At 42.5% G+C, this 20,942-nt stretch overlaps 1 protein-coding gene across 2 annotated transcripts in view; it reads right to left on the reverse strand.

Moving 5' to 3' along the window:
* Window positions 1–15,345: 15,345 nt before the first annotated feature.
* Window positions 15,346–20,942, reverse strand: part of Cyp4x1 (cytochrome P450 family 4 subfamily X member 1) — a 140,859-nt gene continuing 135,262 nt past the window's right edge. For both annotated transcript variants that reach the window (XR_015452655.1, XM_004869317.4), the window contains one exon: window positions 15,346–20,366. The gene's annotated coding sequence lies outside the window, so the exon portion shown is untranslated. The remainder of the gene's footprint in view (window positions 20,367–20,942) is intronic.

Consider the following 20,942-nt stretch of genomic DNA (forward strand, 5'->3'; position numbering starts at 1 on the left):
TTTAACTATGGCTGATGCTCCTTTGAGTCCTACTCTAGGCTTTGGCTCAGGTGGTTTTCTGTGACTCATGCTTTCTCATTCACCTCTGCCAGTTTAAACTTAACCTGTTTTCCTTTCTTGGCCCAGCCAAAGTTCCTGTTCCTCTGAGAAGTCTTCCTTGATTAACCAAAAAGCAAAGCCAGGTGACCCGCCAGCCTACCTTCCCACTCACTGAAGGAGAGACAGAGGTTTCTACAGAGCAGTGATGGCGAACCTTGAAGAGCTTTCAATGATACAAACAGCCCGCTGTGGCACATGTGCCATAGGTTCAGCACCACTGCTACAGAGGGTCAGACCTCTGCTCAAGCACAGAATTCCCTTCTTCCTTTCTGGTTGGGATCTGATCTTCTCTGCTTGAGGCCCTGTCCCCTCCCCTCCCACCCCTGCCTCCATTGTCCCTGGAAGGTGGAGGTGGGTTCCCTAGTCTGGTCACCAGCCTGGCCTGTCAGAGCCACCTGTGAGGCCTGGACCCCCTTGTTCCCAGCAGCCGCCCTGGGGCAGGAGTCCTCACACCCTGCTCTGAGAGGTTCGCTGTCCTTCCTATTCTGTCTCTTTCAGTTTGGGCAGGACTAGGACGGTGGGAACCCTGGGGACCCTGCAGGGGCTGGGGCTGGCACTGACCTTACTGCCCCGCCCCCACCCCGTGTTCCTGCCCTGACCGGGGGCCGGGAGCATGGAACTGCCTGCCGGCCTAGAACAGCCAAGACCCCCCCATTCCTTATCACTGACTCCCACCTGCCAGCCTGGTCTGATCAGGGAGGGAAAGAGGCTGGGCCCAGGCCAGGGCGGCTGCTTAATGACCCCCCGGGGGCCTAATCTCAGACTAGCAGCCGTTGAGTGGCTCAGGCTCCATCCTGGAGGAGGCTGATAACGCACCAGCTGGGCCCCCACCATCTATGGGCAGCAGGACCAGTCCCCTGGGGGTCTCGAAGGCTGGGCCAGGGGCTGGAGGCCAGCTTCCACCTCTGGCCCTGGGGGAGGGAGGGGTCCAGAGCTCCCTGAGTGACAAACTAGGGGAGGGACTGGCTGGGATCCTGCTCCTGTGCCCTTTCCTGCCCCCTCCCAGGCATCCCACTAGCCTTGTAGTACCCTGCCTCTTGCCCTGGTCACCTCTTTGTCTCTGTTCATTTGCATCCTTTGTCCTTCTCCCTCCTCCATGGGAGCTCAGTGCCCAGGGTCTCTCCCTCCTTGCATTTCCTCTGTTTTCGGCTAGTTCTCCCAGTTGCCCCAGCTCCCAGCCCCAAACTTCCCAGGTGTTGCCCCCTTGGTCTGTAAGTCCCTGACTCACTGGAGCCTCACTTCATGCCTCAGCAATCCCTTCCACTGGGCTCTGCAGGAAAGTAGAGGCGCCTTCTGCTTTCTGAAACGGCTTGCCCCTTTCTTTCTCCCCTCTGACTCAAAACATGTGAATTTCACGGGGTAACATAATAGGCTGCAACCAAACTCAAAGAGAAGCGTCCCAGGAAAGGGAGGCCTACCCCCCAGGCCCTGCACAGGGGCAGGGAGATTGCAGCACTGCTGACTTCAGTTAGACTTGAAAAGAAACTTCCAGCCTGGAGTGGTTTTGACGAGGGCTTAGAGTCTGTCTGCAGACTCCTGTTGTAGGAGAGTGCTGGGTGGTCAGGATGAATTTCAAGATAACTTCCCTGGTACTCAGGGTAATATGTGCAGAAATCCGACAAATTTCAAGGACCCAGGGCTACTGCAGGGCAGAGGGTACTGCAGGGAGTGTGGGCTGGGGTGGTGCCCAGGTCACATGCTTTTCTATCTTCTTGGACCAACCTCATTTGCAAGTCAGCCATCAGAGCTTCCTCTGGGGCGAGAGTGGGAGGCACCTGCTTCCTGTGCAGATCTGGGTGTATGTGGGCGGTCTGGGCTCCTCAGCTCACCTCTCCTTCTACTTCAGTCCCTAGAAGTGTGGACAGTAGTCAAAAGTTTAAGCTTGGGAATCATACAGATGCTGGTTCCAATTCCAGGTCCGCTTCTCAGTGCTCTGAGACCCCTTAGATTTTCAGGTCCTCACTCTTCTGCCAGTAAAATTGGCTCTGTAATAGCTTTTCTGTAGGGCCACCGGGGGAAATAGAAATAACATGTGTTATTATTGCACATGGACTTGCCAGGAAGCAAGCAACCTACGATCAGCTTAGGTGTCCAGCCTCTGTACCCACCTCATGGCCATATCGGCTCACTTATGTGCCCAGCTCTGGTTCCAGGTCTGGGAGCTCCTCAAAGGCAGGAACAGAGTCGCATCCTTCTATGGATCACCAGCACCCAGGATAGGGCTGGAGAGAGGAACGGGAGCCCTCAGAGGGGTGAAGCCATGCAAAAGAAGAGGGTTAAACTCTAATAGTCTGTCTACCTGTATGTCTATCCATATCCCTCTGACCCTTGAGAGTACAGACACACAAGTGCACACATGCACACACAAATGCACACATCCATACAAGCACGCACATGCTGTCTCTAAATGAAGGTCCTGGGGGTTTCCTGAACCTTTTGGCCTTGAGTTTCAGGAGCTGCTCTCCCTCTGCCTGTGGCCTCGGCTGCCACCTGGTGGCTGCACACAGTATAGGAGGGGCGAATTCAGCAAGCCTTTGAACTTGTGCTTCAGGTGGGCTCTTCCTTTAAGTGCGGGGATCTGAGGCCTTTCCATCACAGTCCATGGACCGTTTCAGGTTGTGGCAACATGCACTGGGCCTTCCTATGGGCCTTGAGGGCAGCGGGACCTCTACTGCCCTTGGTGTCTTGGGCTTTGTGGTGTACTGCTGAAGTCAAGCTTTTGGAGGCTTGGTGATTCTGGTCCTGATGTCAAGCAGTCCTTCTTTCGGAAGGGGTCTGGAAGCTCAGCGCTTCTGCTCTGGGCCTGTTTTTCCAACAAATGGCCCCATTTCTAGGGCTTTGTTCTCTGAAGACCCTGGCCTCTTGGAGAAGCACAGTAGAAAGAGCTTGCAGTGGGGAGAGGGGGAAGAAGAGGAGGGAAGGCCCAGAGTGGATTCCAGCACCTGGCTCAGCAGGGTGGAAGATAGTGGAGCCAAGGACACTTTATGGAGTGGTGCCCACTTCCTCCCTCCACTAACAAGGCCCTGCCATCTGGTTTGGGCCTGTGTCGCTGGGAGGGAAAAGTTTGTGTTTTTGATTTTCATAAAGGCATCATGGAACCTACAATATGGGAAAAATTTTTTAGCAGCTGTACCTCAGACAAAGGACTATTATCTAGAATATATAAAGAATTGAAAACAATCAGACCCCCCAAATTCAAATACCCAATGCAAAAATGGGCATCTGAAATGAACAGACATTTCTCAAACAAAGAAGTAAAAGCAGCAAACAAATACACGAAAAATGTTCAGCATCACTGGTCATTCAAGAGATGCAGATGAAAACAACACTGAGATTTCACCTCACCCCAGAAAGAATGGTTGCTATCAAGAAATCAACCAGTAACAAATGCTGGCAGGGGTGTGGGGAGAAAGGAACCCTTCTCCATTGTTGGTGGGAGTGCAGACTGGTGCAACCACTGTGGAAATCAGTATGGAGATACCTCAAAGAACTAGGGCTCATGGTCCCATTTGACCCAGCTATTCCCCTGCTGGGTATCTTCCCCAAAGAATTAAAAGAATCTTACCATAGTGATATATGTGCACCTATTTTTTTTTATTAAATTCTTTTATTGGTGCATTGTGGGTATATAAAACAATTACATTTCTCATTGGGAATTGTACCTTCACATGATGCATCTTGGTTCTTATTTTTTCCCCATTCCTAATCCTCCCTTCACCTCCTCCACCCTTCCCTATTTACAAAGACTTTATTTCCATTTTTTCCATTCCTCATCATTTTTCCTTTCCCTTCTTTCCTTTCCCCTGCCCCTCCCACTACCCCTACCCCTTTGGACCTTTTCTTTCTATTTTACATTATCGACTATTCATTCTAATCATTGGTACATTTTAGGTATACAATATAATGACATTCATCATTGGAAATTTGCACCTTTACATAGTCTCTCTTGGTTCTTATTTTTCACCCTTGCCTAGCCCTCCCTTCAACCCCTCCAGTCCTCCCTATTTACAAAGATTTTTGTTCCTATTTTTCCATTTTCTCATATTAACCCCATTCCCTTCTATCCTTTCCCCTAGCCCTCCCACTTCCTTCCCCTTTGCCCCTTTTCTTCCTATTTCACATTACCTGTTATACATTTAGTCCTTATTTACACTTTCAGTTTCTCACACCAGACAAACTATTCGGTATTTACACATGTGTGTCCTATTTATTTTACTTAAGAGTATTGCCTCAATGTGCATCCACTTAGCTATAAACGTCTCTAATTTCTCATTTTTTATGGCTGAGTAGTATTCCATTTTATTAAAAGACCACATTTTTTTTATCCAGTCTCCAGTTGATGGGCATTTGGGCTGTTTCCAAGTTTTAGCTATCACAAACTGTGCTGCTATGAACATGGGTGCACATATATCACTGTGGTATGATTCTTTTAATTCTTTGGGGAAGATCCCCAGCAGTGGAATAGCTGGGTCAAATGGGACTTCTAGTCCTAGTACTTTGAGGTATCTCCATACTGATTTCCACAGTGGTTGCACCAGTCTACACTCCCACCAGCAGTGGAGCAGGGTTTCTCTTTCCCCACAGCCCCGCCAGCATTTGTTATTGGTGGATTTCATGATAGCAGCCATTCTTTCTGAAGTGAAGTGGAATCTCAGCGTTGTTTTCATTTGCATCTCTCGAATGACCAGTGACGTTGAACATTTTTTCATGTATTTATTTGCTATTTCTACTTCTTTGTCTGAGAAATGTCTGTTCATTTCAGATGCCCATTTTTGGATTGGGTCTTTCAATTTGCGAGGTCTGATCTTTTTAAGTTCTTTATAGATTCGAGATAGTAGACCTTTGTCTGAGGAAGAGCAGGTGAAGATTTTTTCCCACATCGTGGATTGTCTCTTCACACTGCTGGTGGTTTCTCTTGCTGTGCAGAAACCTTTTAATAAGAAGAGATCCCACTTGTTGATTGTTTGTGCTAGTTCACGGGCAACTGAGATTTTGTTCATAAAATCTTTTCCTACACTGATGTCTTCAAGGGTTCTACCTAACCTCTGTTCCAACTGGTTCAGAGTTTCTATTTTAATATTTAGATCTTTAATTCATTTTGATTTTAGTCTAGTGCATGGTGAGAGATATAGGTCTAGTTTTAATCTTTGGCAAGTTGAAGCCCAATTTTTCCAGCACCATTTATGAAAGAGGCTATCTTTCCTCCAGTGAGGGTGTTTGGCTCCTTTATCAAAGATGAGATGGCTGAGTGTGTCTGGCGTTGTTTCTGCATCTTCTAATCTGTTCCACTGGTCCTCAGGTGTGTTTCTTTGCCAGTACCATGCTGTTTTTATCACAGGAGCTTTGTAGTAGAGTTGCAGGTTGGGGATTGTGATAGCCCCTGCCATGTCTCTGTTACCTAGAATTGCTTTTGCTATTCTGGGTCTCTTCTTGTTCCAAATGAATTTTTGGATTGTTTTCTCAAGGTCCATGAAGTATGCTGCTGGGATCTCAATTGGAATTGCATTAAATCTATATAGCAGCTTTGGAGGTATGGCCATTTTCACTATATTAATCCTTCCTACCCAGGAGCAGGGGATATCTGTCCATTTTCTGATGTCATCTTCAATCTCTCTTTTCAGAGTGCCATAGTTTTCAGAGAAGAGGTCTTTGATTTCTTTCATTAGGTTGATTCCTAGGTATTTCAGGTTTTTGGAAGCTATTGTGAAAGGAATTATTTGCCCCATTTCTCTCTCAGTGAGTCTGATTTGTGTGCACCTATGTTTATAGAGGCACAGTTTGTAACAGCTAAAGCTTGGAAGCAGCCCAAGTGCCCATCAACTGGAAACTGGATAAAGAAAATGTGGATTTTTAAAAATAAAATGGAGTATTACTCAGCCATAAAGAATGAAAAACTAGAGTCATTTATAGCTAAATGGATGCATATTGAGGCCATACTCTTAAGTGAAATAAATAGTACACACATGTGTAAATACCGAATAGTTTCTCTAGTGTGAGAAACTGATAGTGAAAACAAGGCTTAAAATGATTAAAATGAATAATTGATAATTTGAAATAGGAAAAAAGATCCAAAGATGAAGGAGTGAAGGGAGGGGAAGGGGAAAGGAAAAGAGGGAAAGGGAAAACTATGAGAAAAGGAAAAAATGGAAACAAAGTCTTTGTAAATAGGGAAGGGTGGAGGGGGTGAAGGGCATCCAGGTAATGTGGAAAAAATAAGAACCAAGATACATCATGTACAGGTACAAACACCCAATGTAAACGTAAACGTATTATATAGCTAAAATGTACCAATAAAAGAACTAAAAAAAAAGGCATCATGGAAGCCAACAAATGACACTGAGGGGAAAGATGGTAGGGACAAGCAGTAGTGTGTGTGGGATGAGGCAGTATGTGTGGCCACAGGGAGATCTAAGCCTGTGGAGAAACTGACGAGGGAAGAACCTGGAGGGGTAGCTGGGAGTGCAGCTGAGATCTGAGGCTTGGGGGAGCACTTACTACAGCAGTTGAGCCAGGGGTTTCCCTTTAGGGTTGGATGCCCCCTGAGTGTTTAAGAGCCCTGGTCTGGGTCAGGCATCCTGGCCACAGTGCAGCTCTGACACTGATATTGTGCAACTGTGGACAACCCAGCCCCACTCAGCTCCCATTACTGTGCACTGGGAGCAGTAAATGAGTCTATTTAATAAGATATGTGAGTACTAAAAAGAAACAGTGAGATAAGTGTTATGTGAGATCAAAGATATTTGAGAAAAGAAACATAAAACACACAAAATATACTCAGTACATAATGCACATTGTTTTAAAAAAATCAATGTCATTACTGTGATTATTATTTCTGACTGCGTGAATTAGATGCATGACCGCAGTGTCAGCAAGATCCTGGGAATCATTTAGCCCAATTTACTATGACCGTGTGGACTGGAGGGATGGTACCTGCCCAAGGTCCTGTGATGACGCAAATGAGAAGCAGGTTGGAAACCCATGGGGCTGGTGGTACAGGACACGCTAGGCCCACTTGCTCTCTTGCGGCTCTCGAAACCTCAGCATGCTGGAGTTGGTTATGCCCGTTCCTTCTGCATCACCGAGGCTGGCACAGTTCTGAAGATGGACTTTGTAAGGAAATAATCAGGCCTTTGCCAATCCACGGGCTTAGAAGCACAAGGTGGGGGTATTGAGGACAGGAGCTGGCATGTGGGGAAAGGGTCAAGGAAGGGCAGGGAAGGAGGGAGAGGCCCAGGGAGAGGATGAGGGGGGGCGGACATCCCAGCCTCCAGGACTAGTGAGCTGGAACAAGAGGCTGGGAAGGGACTGCCCTCGAGTGCGAACCTGGTGATGGTGGCCGGGTGTCTCTTAGTGGCAGCTGATGGCAGCTGTGTGATGTGTGGGATGCTTTCTGACTGGAGCTTCGCAGTGATTCTACTGGGCAAGCTCATTTGTTTTTGAACAGGAAGAAATACAGACTCACAGAAAGGAAGGTACTTGCTCAAAGTCACACAACCAGTACAGGCAGTGACACTGAACCCTGCTCTTTTGATATTGCTAACTCTACCCCAGCATAGGGTCCTCTTTGCTGCCTGGGTGTGAAGTGAGGGGCTGAAGGAAGCAGTGTCTGCCTGTGCGGAGCTTACAGTCCCTTTGGAAAGGCAATCCAGGAAGTGTGTGTGGATCCCTTTGAGGATCTGAGAGGAGGGGTCCACATTTGTCCTTCCCAGCGGGCAGTGAGGTCTGTAGCCCGGTTTCCACCTGTAGCATCCACCGAGACTGCTCCCACCGAGGACACTCCCACCCTGCCTTGTTGTTTCAAGAGGATAGTTCTCCTGTGCTCAGTGTAATAAGGTGATAGTTGTTTTTTCTGGGACGCTCTTCCTGACCTGGTGCCTGCAGTTTCTCAGGCTCCACTGGGCCTGGTGTTGGTCTCTCTGGCTCAGGCTCTGACCTCTGAGACACAGCTCTCTGAGCAGAGACCATGTCTACTTGTTTCCCCTAATGTCCAAATGGCCAGCACAGGCCTGGACTATAGAAGGTCCCCAGGAAACACTTGTAGAGTAATAAACATAGGGATCTTTCCTCCCATTCTTTTTCACACACTTGATGCTGCCGGAGTTCTCCTCACTGCCCTCCTTTCCCCATTCCGCTGTTTCACACCTCAGTGCCTGTTTGTTGTTTTCTTTCTGCTACTCTCACTTCCTTCTTGACGGCTCTTTGACACCTCATTGCACCCTCCCTGCATCAGGTGGGCTGTACTTTGGGTCTGTGAGGTGCTGGGGTGCCCAACCTTCCTAGAAACACAGGCCCACTGTTTGTTGAATGAATGCATGTGTGTTTTCCAGTCCTAGCTAAGCTACTCATGTCAGTTGCATGGCCTTGGGCAAATGACTTAGCCTTTCTGAGTCTCAGTTTTCATAATCCTAAATGCACCTCCAAATGAGGATGTGCTTCATATTTGTGGTGAATGTCCATTGTAAAGCTCTAGCATAAGACCTGGCATAAGACCTGTGGACCATGCATGGTTACATGCAGGGCTACCATGCATGGTTCCTGCCCTCGGCCATTGCCCACCCTACACTCACTGTTTCCTGGCCCAACTGAGGGAATTAAAACTTACCCTATCTCAAAAGTCCTTCTTTACTAGGGGAGGGTCTAGACTTAGGAATACAGCTATAGTAGCAGAGTCAGGAGCTCTCATTTTCTTGGAGAGTGGGTTTTATTTTTGGTACCAGGGATCAAACTTGGGACTTTGTGCTTGTGAGGCGGGTGCTAGAACCACTGAGCTAAATCCCCAGCCCCTTGGAGACTGGTTTTGACTTCCTTTTCCCTAAAGCCCCCCAAGTCTCTCGGCGTACTACATTCTAGGTCCTCTTTTTCTCCACCCAATTCCTGGCATCCCAGCTGGGGCTGGGCTGGGGTTGGAGGCTGGTTCCTGGCCACTTCCCTTGGATCTCTGTTTTTGACACTGCCTCTGTTGAGATAGTCTTGTAGTGTGTGTGTGTGTGTGTGTGCGCGCGCGTGTGTGTGTATTCCAGTTTGCCTTGAGGCCAAACACTCCAAAATCTTGTTGAGAAGGTATGTGTTTTCCCTTTGCCAAATATGAGATGTGATAAAAATATAGTGAATGTTTACATAAAAAATTTATTATAGTAAAAGACTTTGCCATTAACCCCCCTCAAACACACATATCCCATTGTTCTTGCCATTTTCTGAAACAGTTCTGGAACTCTTCTCTCATATCTTTAGTTGTGTTGTTGTGCTTGCCTCAATGTCCAGGATCGATTAAACATGTTTACCCTTCCTCATCATTTTGACTTTGGGGAAGAGTCAGAAGTTGCAAGGTACCAGATCTTCTGAATAAGGTGGATGAGGACACCATAATGTTTCTATGAGCCTGCCTTTCTATTGGATGGCACTTGGCAGCATCAGCATATAACATATTTTAAAAAATCAAACCTCATAAACATGCTCAAGAAAGAGGACTTTCAGATTATTTCAGAAAATGGCAAAATGATGGGATACATGAAGGATTAATGGCAATGTAAAGGATTAATGGCCTTTTACTGTAAAAAAAATGTAAGCATTCATGTTACATTTTGATCGCAACGCATACCTGTTCCTGTTCCTTCTCTATAATGCTTGCAGTATATAGAACAGCCACCAGATGGCAGAGCTTAAACAGCCTCTGGAAAGATCAACCCTGGACCAGTAACTCCAGGAGCATAAAGGGGAATGTGCCCAGGCTGGGAGTCTCTTTGGAGTGGCCACTGGTGGGATCATTGGGAAGATGTGGGAGTGGGTATGATGGATCAGCTCTGATATTTATTTTTTTGATTTTTTTGTATAGTTGATTTATTTGTGACAGCGGGGTATTGAGGTCCTCCATTACAATTGTATTTGTGCTTATCACATCAGCTAGTGTTTATTTTATGCACAGTGATGCCTTAGTTTTCAAATGGCTCCAAGCTCAAACTTTCCACTACTAGAACAGCAAAGTTTGAAAAAAAATCTGCGTGGTGTTTGTAACTTTGCTTGATGATTGAACCAAAAATCCGACTTGAAAAACCTGTATGGGCTGAGTGAGTCACATATCACATCTCACCACAGACACAAAGTGGTGACACTTCAGTCTAAGCCCTGCTCTTGCCCAGACAACATGTAATGCTTGCGTTAGCTTGTTAAAACATTCATCATTGTGCTTTTTAATGCTTTATTTGCATAAAATATTGTAACCATGGCTCCAAAGAAAGTTAGTGACACTGGAAGCCCCGAGATGAAGCCAACCTGTGGCTGCTCTGAGTCCCAGGTTTGGTTGGCCCTTCTCTAAAATGACATCTGATCAGGCACCCTCTCCAGGGGTTATGGCAAATGGCTGAGCTAGGGTCATTCACTAGCTGCGTTAGTGCATCTCTCCCTAAAGGCCTCTGGAGTCACCCGACGTCACCATGTCTGCGTAGATTTGATCTTCCCTTCTCTTGCCATGAGCCAGGAGCTGGGGAGATAGTGCAGTTTGCCCCTTCCTTTTTCTGTGTTGTGGTTCGACACTTCAATTTCTCTGTAGGTTCTAATTTTCCCTTCAGATTCTTTCTGGATCCTGGGGATCCACCTTCCTCCTTCTTTTGTTCCTCAAGCTGTTATTTTCCAATGTCTGGATTCCGAATCTTGGAGAGGCTGATTTATTGCTGCTTATCACTCTGCCATCTTCCCAGAAGTCTGGGTATAATGGGTGGAGCCCGTATTGGAAGACAGGTGTTTAGGGTTCTAGAATTGGCCCTGGCTCAAGTTTAGCTTCAATTTACTTTTTGAAGTAAGAAATAACTATGATATCTTGTGACAAAAACATGCTTTGTAATTGTGTCCAGGGTCATTACAATACATGTTCAGAGGATTTCAGACATAGGTCTATGTAATGGTCCTCTCCCATTTGTTCTGGAAAGAGGTGAAGATCACATCATACATACCGCTCATCTGTGTCTATCCACCTCTTTCCCTACATGCCCCTCACCTCCCAACATTTGTGGATATATTTTAGAGCTTCTTTGGACCCAGAAGTAGAGAGAAATGGTACAAAATAAATGTTCAGTATAATTATAACTACTGTAAAGCAAAGTGATCTAAGCTGAAGGGAAATGCTGGATCCAATTTGCCTACCTCTATCAATGGCACCACGAGGCCCTGAGATATTTTAATCCTCTTTGCTGAAGATAACACAAAGCAGAGCCTCTACAATTCATCATACATGATGTTCAGTACTTAATAAAAACTCAGCAGGCATGCCAAGAAACAGTCTTGCTGACCTCAAAAGCAAAAGGGAAAACAAAACTGGCAGAAGAAAGTCCCATAGGAGATTTAGCTATTGAGTAGCCAGGCAGAAGCACTAAAATAACTATGATTAATGTGTTTTAGGAAATAGAGGGAAAGACAGAGAATCTCATCAAAGAATTTAATCTATAAAAAATAGTGAAATGCAAATTCTGTAATTATTTAACAATACTTTGTAGTTGGGTCTATAGGTTTTGAACATATTTTCATAAATTTGTTCCTACTTATTTTATATTTTTGCTGTTGTAAATGGAATTGTGTTTTAAATTTCATTTTATAGCTGTGCATTACTAATACAGATGATCCTTAATTTATGATGGCACAGTGTTCTGATAAAATCATCATAAATAAAAAAATCCTAAACGGAGTTATCATAATGTTAGTGGGTCCAGGGGTTCTGGGGTCTTCTTCTAGAGGTGTTCTAGGTTCTTTCTGTCCTGAAAGAAGAATTGGTCAAGACAAGTGCAAAAGGTAGCAAGGTTTTTCATTTATTATAGGTAGGAAAAGAAATATGCCTTGCAGAGTGAGTTGGGCCAGTTAAAAGTAGGAAAAGAAATATGCTACACAGGATGAGGGTGGACCACCATGAAAGAAAGAACACAGTGGCCCAAACTCAGGGGTGGTTGTCTCTATGTATCTCCCACTCCTCAGGTTGATATCAGGTCTAGGCCATCCTATCAAAAACCCGTTTGAGTTTTTTTTTTGGTAGCAGGGATCGAACTCGGATCCTTGTGCTTGCAAGGCAGGTGGCGGAACCACTGAGCTAAATACCCGGTCCCCCGTTTGAGTTCTTGTGAGAAGAACTGAAGGTAGTACTCTCTGACTAGTTCCACATATAGGGCTTTGGGAAATGTCTGCATGTGTCCTGGAACTTTGCAGTTAACAGGTCATGCCCACTTACCCAGTCACTTTGTCATGCCTTAGTTTCTTGCCACTATATGTCAGGAACCATATATATATACAAGGATAACTGATTTTTGCGTTCTCACTTTTATGTTGGGAGGTCCCAAGATCACACTCAAGTTTGATGATTCACTGGAAGAACTTATACTTCTGGTTATACTTCATTATCATGAAATTAAAACAAGCTAAGGAAAAATACATAGTATATAAGTTGGGGTCCAGAAGAGACCAGAGTTGTGATTCCAGTTGTCTTCTTCCAGTGAAGTAATATGAACAGTACTTAATTTTTTCAGCAATGATGTGTAACAACACATACAAAGCATGGCCAACCAGGTAAGGTCACCTGAGCCTTGTGTCTAGTTTTTTTTTTTTTAAATGAGGGTTAGCTATGTCAGCATAGAGCGTCTACAGAATGGACTGCAGTTACCCAGTCTCCAGGTACTCCAAAAGTCAAACTGAGACAGAAGAGCCCATTGTTAACATAGACTACGTGGTGTGGCTCAAGGCCCCAGGAACACCAAGATATTATCAAGCAGGATCTTCCGAAGGCTTAGAGGCTGTCCCTCAGAGGCTTGTCAAGAGTCAGTCTAGTTTTTGAAATGGGCAGGGTTTGAAAGTCTCTTTTTCGCATTTACTCTTCACAACATTGTATCCTGTAACCCTCCTATCTCATTGATGAGTTTTAATAGTTTTTTTTGGTAGATCTCTTAGGATTTTAAAACAGTTTATTTTAAGAAGAGTCTTAGATTTATAAAAAAACTCAGAAGATAGCCCAGAGTTCCCATAATACCACTCCCAGTTTTCTGTTATTGACTTCTTACACTACTATGGTGCACTTACTATATTAGTGAACCAATATTGATTCTTTAGTATTAATTAAAGTCTGTAGTTGATACAGATTTCCTTAACATTTTTTTTTTGAGTCAGGATCTCTCTATGTAGTTCAGGCTGGCCTTGAACTCATTATGTAGTACAGACTGGTCTCCAAGTGCTGGGATTTTTACCTAATGTTCTTTTTCTCTTGTCTCCTTAGGCTCTTTTTAGCTGTGACATGACAGTTTCTCAAACTTTTGTTTTTGATAACCTTGAGTTTTTTTTCTTGGTACTGTGGAACTGGCGATTGAACCCAGAGCTTTCAGACTGAGCTATATCTCCAGCACTTTTTATTTTTTAAATTTTGAGACAGGTTCCCACGAAGTTGCAAAGTTGTCCAGGCTGGGCTCAAATTTACCATCCTCCTACCTCAGTCTTCCACAGTGCTGGGATTCTCTGCAAACCTTGACAGTTTTGAGGAATTCAAGTTTGATATTTTGTATGATTCCTATTATTAGAATTTGTTTTTTCCCCCTAAGACTGGAGTTATGTATTATTAGGAGGATAACTATGGAGATAAAGTGGTATTTTCATCCCATCATGGCTTATTTCATTTTGCATAATTTCTTCACGATTCATCCATGTTGTAGTGTGTAACAGGAATTCCTTAAGACTGATACTACATTGTATGTATTTACCACATTTTGTTTTTCCTTTCAGTCAGTGGACACTTGGGTTGCTTCCACACTTTCATTAATGTAAATAACGCTGCTAAGAATATGGTTGCGCAGACACATCTTCAAGATCATACCTTTAATTCTTTTGGATATATACCCAGAAGTGGAGCTACTTGATCATATGGTAATTCTATTTTTAATTTTTACAGGAACCCCATACAGTTTTTCACAGTGACTGCACTGTTTTACATTCCTGTCAACAGATCACAAAGGATTCTAATTTTTCCACATCCTTGCCAACTTTTGCCATTCTGTTTTTATGTTGCTTGCTTTGATAGTAGCCACCCTAATGGATATGAATTATCCTTAGAAATTTTATTTTCAATAATTATAATTATTGACTCATATTAATTGTTCAAATTAATGGATTTCACTGTGACATATTTACATATATGCATATATCGTGCCTGGATCATGTTCACCTTCCTTCTGTGCTCTTTTGCCCTGCCCTCAATCACTTTCCCTGGCCCCTTTCACCTTCCTTGAGAATTCCTCGTCTATTTCAGGTTATCTTATTTTTTTTAGATTTCATGTATGAGAGAAAACATGATACTTCTTTTTCTTTGGCTTATTTCATGTAACATGGTGTCCTCCAGTTCCATCCATTTTCCTGCAAATGATATGGTTTCATTCTTCTTTATATATATATTTCATTCTTCATACACACACACACACATATACATGACATGGCTTCATTCTTCTTTATAGCTGAATAATTTTATATATATAATATATATATCCATTTATATATGTATTTTTTTACATACATATATATCCATTTGTCTGTTGACAGGCACCTAGGCTGATTCCATATTTTAGCTATTATGAATAGTGCTGCAATAAATGTGGTCATGCAGGTATTTCTTTTGTATGATGCTTTAATTTTCTTTGGATATACAGTATACTCAAGAATAGCATAGCTGGGTCACAAGGCAGTTACACTTAGTTTTCTGAGAAACCTCTATACTGTTTTGCATAGTGGCTGTACTAATTTCCCTCCAATAGTGTATAAGGATTCTTTTCCCTCCACATTTTTTTTTTCCTTTTTTGGTACCGGGGATCGAATTCAGGACCTTGTGCTTGTGAGGCAGGAAGTGGAACCACTGAGCTAAATCCTGGGCCCCTATTCCCTCCACATTTTGCCAGCATTTTAAAAATTGGGTTTCATTTTGCAGATCTGTACATGCACACAACTTTGATCATTTTCACCCTCTGTCACTCCCTTACCTCACCCTCCCCACTATATTACAGTTTGGCGGGGGGTTAGAATGATTTTGGAAGTGTTCCTTCTATTTCTAGTCTGTGGAATACTAGTTTGAGGAGCATTAGCGTTTGTTCTTCTTTAAAAATCTGGTAAAATTCAGCAGTGAATCCATCAGGGTCTGGGCTTTTCTTTGTTGGAAAACTTTTTATTACTATCTTTTGGACTCTATTTTGGTAGGTCATATGTGCCCAGAAATTTGTTCATTTCTTTTAGATTTTTCAATTTATTGGCATACAGCTTTAAAAATAGTTCCTAATAATCATTTGACTTTCAATGGTATCTTTTGTAAGGTCTCACTTTTCACCTCTAATTTTATTTGTTTGGACCTTTTCTTTTCTTTTCTTTCTTTCTTTTTTTCTTTTTTTTTTTTTTTTTTGTGGTACTGGGGATTGAACTCAGGACCTTCACACTGCGCTACTTCCTCAGTCCTTTTTTAAATTTTGAGACAGGTTCTTGTAAATTCAACAAGTAGCCAAGGCTGGGCTCAAACTTGTCATCCTTCTAGCTCACCCTCCCAGAGTGCTGGGGTTACTGCTGTGCACCACCATGCTTATTCATCTCTCTTACGGTCAGCTTAGCTAAAGGTTTGTCAACTTTATCTTTTCAAAGAACAAGCTCTTTGTTTTATTGATCCTTTTTTATTGTTCTGTTAGTTTCTACTACTGCTCTGATCTTTATTTCTTTCCTTGTACTGATTTTGGGTTTGATTTGATCTTGTTTTTCTAAGATCTTGAGATATATCATAGGTTATTTATTTGAGATTTCTCTGGTTTTTAAAAACATATAAGCACTTATTACTATAAAATTCCCTCTTAGTACTTCTTTTGCTGTATACCACAAGTTCTAGTATGTTGTTTCCATTTTTTATTTGATTCTAAGAATTCAAAGATTTCCCTGCAATTTCTTCACACTGTTCATTCAACAGTGTGCTGTACATTTTCCATATGTTTATATAATTGCTGTTCTTTCTCTTGCTAAAGGGACTGAATAGGCCATGGGCAAAAAGAAAATGCAGGAGAGTTAAGGAATGGTATATTTTAAATATTAAAAATTCAGACATGGTACTGCATTTTTCTGCAAAAGAAAATTAATATTTAATAACACTCTAGTGAATTTTATATCCAAAGAGATTAGTACATTGGCAAAGTACTTGGATAACAGTGGAGAGCTGTGGACAGCAGATACTGAAAACTACCCAGCCCTGTAGATCCTAAGGTAACAATGGCCTTCACTGATCACTCCCTTTGCCAGAGGCCCAGCAAAAACTTGTAGCATGATCACCTGCTGAACTTGCAACATGATTGCTTTCCTGCTGTACTTCCAATGATGAACAGCAAACTTAAGAGCTAGAGAAGAGTCCCTAGTGACAAGAGGAGCAGAGAAGAGGAACATGTTAAATGTAGACTTGAAAAGACACTACAAAGGGATACATTCCCATTGAAATCTCAGAGATGTGGACAAATCCCCAGAAAACCTAGACACACTTCATTTCCCAAAAGCATAATATATAGAATTGAAAAGTCATCAAAGAAATGCTTAATGAAAATTGTGCTCCTCACCTCAAACATCTCAGGGCTGAAATATGCTCTATTTAACCAAGCAACCGTGGTGCTTGCATTTAGCAGGGATACAATTAATCAAGAACACAAAAATGGCTTTACAGAGCAACTTCTTAAACTTTCCTTTTGGGCCAAAGCCTAGGCCTGTGAGTATTCAAGCAGCCCTGAAGTCTTGTGACAGCAGATTCCCTCCTGAAGTCTAAGGTGGCGGTCCATCCCCAGAATGGTGCTGGATTCAGACACCCACATGCAATGGGGAAAGGGGGCCAATATGACCTTCCAAATCCTGTGTAACTCAGATTGATCCTGGCCTCCAACCACAAAAACTGGATCCTTTTCACTCTGGGAACTTGACAGTGTGGAGCATGGCTGGAGCCAAGGAGGGTGCTCTGGGACCCAGGTTTGAATGCTGAGTCCTTCACTACAGTTGCATCCCTGTCAGCTCTTGTTCTGCAATTGTAGTGGCAGGCACTGGACTTACCAACTGTTTCCTGTGGAAGGCCACTCTGGGAGCAGTACCCCATGTTTTCCTTGCGGGTTCCAACTGCTGCTGATTCTCTCAGTCCACATGAGGTTCTTTTTGCCTTGTGGAGTGTTTTATAGTTGTCTCTGAATAGTGTTCTTTGGGTTGGAATTTACAAAGCAGAATTCAGACAAGGTCACCACTTTGTGACCAAGGTAACCACTTAGTTAATCCATCTCTTATGTTTATTTCCTTTTATGATAGATTCTCCTCCTCTCTGTTTCTTGTTGATGTTCTCTGAGTCTCTCCAACATAGCTCCTTCTCTACTCAGCCATGTTGGGTCTTCCAGATCATTACCTCTCAATGGATCTTTCCTCAGCTTCTGTGATGTGACTTCTCCTCTAATCAGTCATGTTGAATCTCCTGTCCCAGACTTTTGCCTTGTCCAAGATCAGGTCCATTGTTTGGCTGGCATTTTTGCTGTCCCACGCAGAGGGCAAAAAACACAGAACCAGCTCCAAGTTGGTGGTGGCTGAGCCAAGGTGTGGAATCCACAGTTGCCGGGTTAGTCAGGGGGCAAGCCTGCAGGTCCGAGTGTTTCACTGGGGCCATGAGTCCAAGCATTCCTAGAACTTTTTTCTTTACACTCCTTTTAGATTATTAGTATATGGAACTGTAACTTATTTTTCTATGTTGATGTTGTATCCTACTACTTCATTGAATTAATTATTAGTTCTGGTAGGGTTTTTTTTTTTTGGTGTGTATGGAATCAGAAGTTTCTATGTGTAAGTTTATAAATTATATAAACACATGATTTTATTTATTCATTTCCACTTTGTGTACATTTTATTTCTTTTTCTTGCCTAATTTGCCAGCTAGAACTTCTAATACTATGGTGAATAAAAGTGATGAAAACAGTGATGAAAAAAATGTCTGATTCCTCATCTAAGGGGAAAAATTTTCAGTCTTTTACCATTGAGTATGATATTCACTGGTTTTTTCCTATGTAGCTTTTATTTTTTGAGTTAGTTTCCTTCTATTCATAGTTCATGGAGTGTTTTTAACCACAAGAGACTCTTGCATTTTGTAAAATGTTTTTTGTGCATCAATTGAGATGAACATGTAGTTTTCTCCATTCATTCAGTTAATATGGACTCCATTGACTCATTTTTTTGTGGGTGTATGCTGATCTATTCTTGCATTCCAGGAATAATTTCCATTTGGTCATAGTATGTGCAACACCTTTTCTGTCCTAAATTAATTGTAAGTATTGAGATCTTCCAAAGTTGTTGCTGTCAACAATCAGCTCATTATACAGTGTATTTCCACTCTTCAAAATGCTAGGAGTGGGGCTGTGGATGTAGCTCAGTGGCACAGCACCTGCCTGGCAAGGTGAGACGCTGAGTTTGATTCCTGATACAAAAAAAAAAAGTTAGGAGGAGAAAAAACTCTTAAGAGCTTCTGAATATTTTGGTTAATGTTCTATGAGCTTCCTTTCAAAATTAGAATAATAAATATCTAACAACCACAACCAGTACTTTCTGTCTCCACTCAATTGTGCACTTCTGAAATGTAAACAAAGGGGGTCTTTGCAAATTAAATATTGATTTTCCACTTACTGACACATTTTTTCAGAATTTATTTTCCTACTGAAGGATTTTCATAGTAAGTAGTTTTATAATATATTAAACATAACAATAGATGCTAATCTAGAGCCTTAAAAACTTCCTTTAGGAATTTAAAAATAAGGAAGACTGGGCAGAGGATTTAGCTCAGTGGTTTCGCTGCCTGCTGTGCAAGCCCAAGGACCCAAGTTTGATCCCTGGTACCACAAAAAAAAAAAAAAAAAGGAAGACAGACAAAGATTTCATCAAGTCAAAACCTCTGAGGAGGGAAGCTATTTTAACCTCATGAACAGAGAAAAGGGCCCAATCATAAACCATCCAACAGAAAGGTAATTTCTCCCTGTCCCCAAAGAAATGAGCTCAGATAATACAGAACTAAGAATGCTGCTTTCAACAAAAAAAGAATGTAGGAAACTGCAAATACTGAAAGAGATCCAAGGGGCAATGCCCCAGGGACTGAAATTTTATTAAGTGCTTGTTATATGTCAGGCACTATGCTCTGTCTTTACATATGTTGTTTTATTTCATCTCTTCTGTTTCATCTTCTCAACAGTCTTATGAAGGAAGTTTTGCTCTGCTGAGTTGGAGAAAACAGACACATAGAAGAATTTACTCCAGATTCCTCAGCTAGAGACAGTGGAAGCAGGATTCGAAATCAAATGGGACTCTGACCCCTAAAGCTCCCAAATCTCTCAAATGGAGATAGGAATGTTTGCTTAAACATTTGTTAGGCAATCCTGATGCTTCTTTCCCCACCTTACACCATCATACTGAAGAGCTACACAGCAAGATGGTGCCTGGAAGAAACTAAGAAAACAGGTGAGAAACATGTGGGTTAAAAGCATAGTAGCTTAGTTTAGTTATTATAAGTAGGCCGTTAAAGGAGCATGAGATAAGGTTGGATGGAAGAAGTAAGCAAGCAGCTAGTTAAGCAAGCAGAGACCTAAGCCAACAGACAGTTAAGCTTAGAAATGTAAAAGAAAATAAAATAGCTCACTCAGATTAAGAACTAATTCAAGGAGTGAAACCAAACTTAGAGATGCAATGGTAATCACAAGAGCAAAGGACAAAATCCTTGGGATGTGAATAGAGAGATAAGGACTCTTCCCTCCAGGAACAAGACCCTGATCTAGAATGCATTAAGTTAGACTTTAACAGCCTCTCCCTACCTTTAGACCTGGGAAGAGTAGACTATATCAGATAAATTTTAAATTTTTTGAAGTTGTAAATCTTTTGAACTCCAGCCCCTTCTCATACTGCTGGTACATATAAGATCAGGACAGAGACCCTCTGGTTGGAATTTCTGCTCAGAATTCCCTCACAACAGACTTTTTTAATGAGCTTTCTCTTCTTAGTATTTCCAATAAAACTCTCATAATTTCATCCTTTGGTTTGCAACTTAATTTTTCACCATTTGTAGAACTACAAGCTCAGTTCATATGGTAACAACTTCTGTTGGAAAGTTAACTGGAAGAATTTCCTTCTGGAGTGGAGGTAAGAAAAGCACTTCTTCTTGTGAGGCCAGGATGATCATTGGAGCTTTGGCAAATCGTTTACCTCCATTAATTTTCTCACTTTTCAGGTTTGCTTGAAACCTAGTTGAGATAAACAGTACCATTGTTCAGTAAGGCACCACGATGGTAATGTTTCTATCTTTTCTGCCCATAAGTCAAGTATGAATTATCCCCCTACCCCATCAAGGTGTGGCTACTATAGTTATAAATCTAGTTCCAGGTTATAGGTAACACTGCTTGTTGCCTACAAACATCATTCCTCTCTCCTACCTTGGGTGCAGACCTCTAGTTTTGTTCAATATCCACCTGTTATCCATTTAAATAAATAGTCAATTTAGTTAGTCAAAGATCATTTGCTGAAATCCTATTTCCCCTGATCAATGATTCCCTTCATTTAATCATGTCCCCTGGCATATGAGGGAATAGATGCAATCAGTTTTTTTTTCCATTTAGTTTATTGGTACAGTTCAAGTATACAGTACAGTTACATTCATCATTGGGAGCTTGTACCTTTACATGATGTACCTTGGTTCTTATTTTTTCCCCATACCCCTGCCCTCCCTTCAATCCAACCACCCTTCCCTATTGACAAAGACTTTGTTTCCATTTTTTCCCTTTTCTCGTAGTTTTTCTTTTCCCTTCTTTCCTTTCCTCTTC

This window comes from Heterocephalus glaber, unplaced genomic scaffold (genome assembly GCF_053883595.1).
Source record: "Heterocephalus glaber isolate CG9 unplaced genomic scaffold, H.glaber_assembly_v1.0 deba00001451, whole genome shotgun sequence".
Lineage (NCBI taxonomy): Eukaryota > Metazoa > Chordata > Mammalia > Rodentia > Bathyergidae > Heterocephalus > Heterocephalus glaber.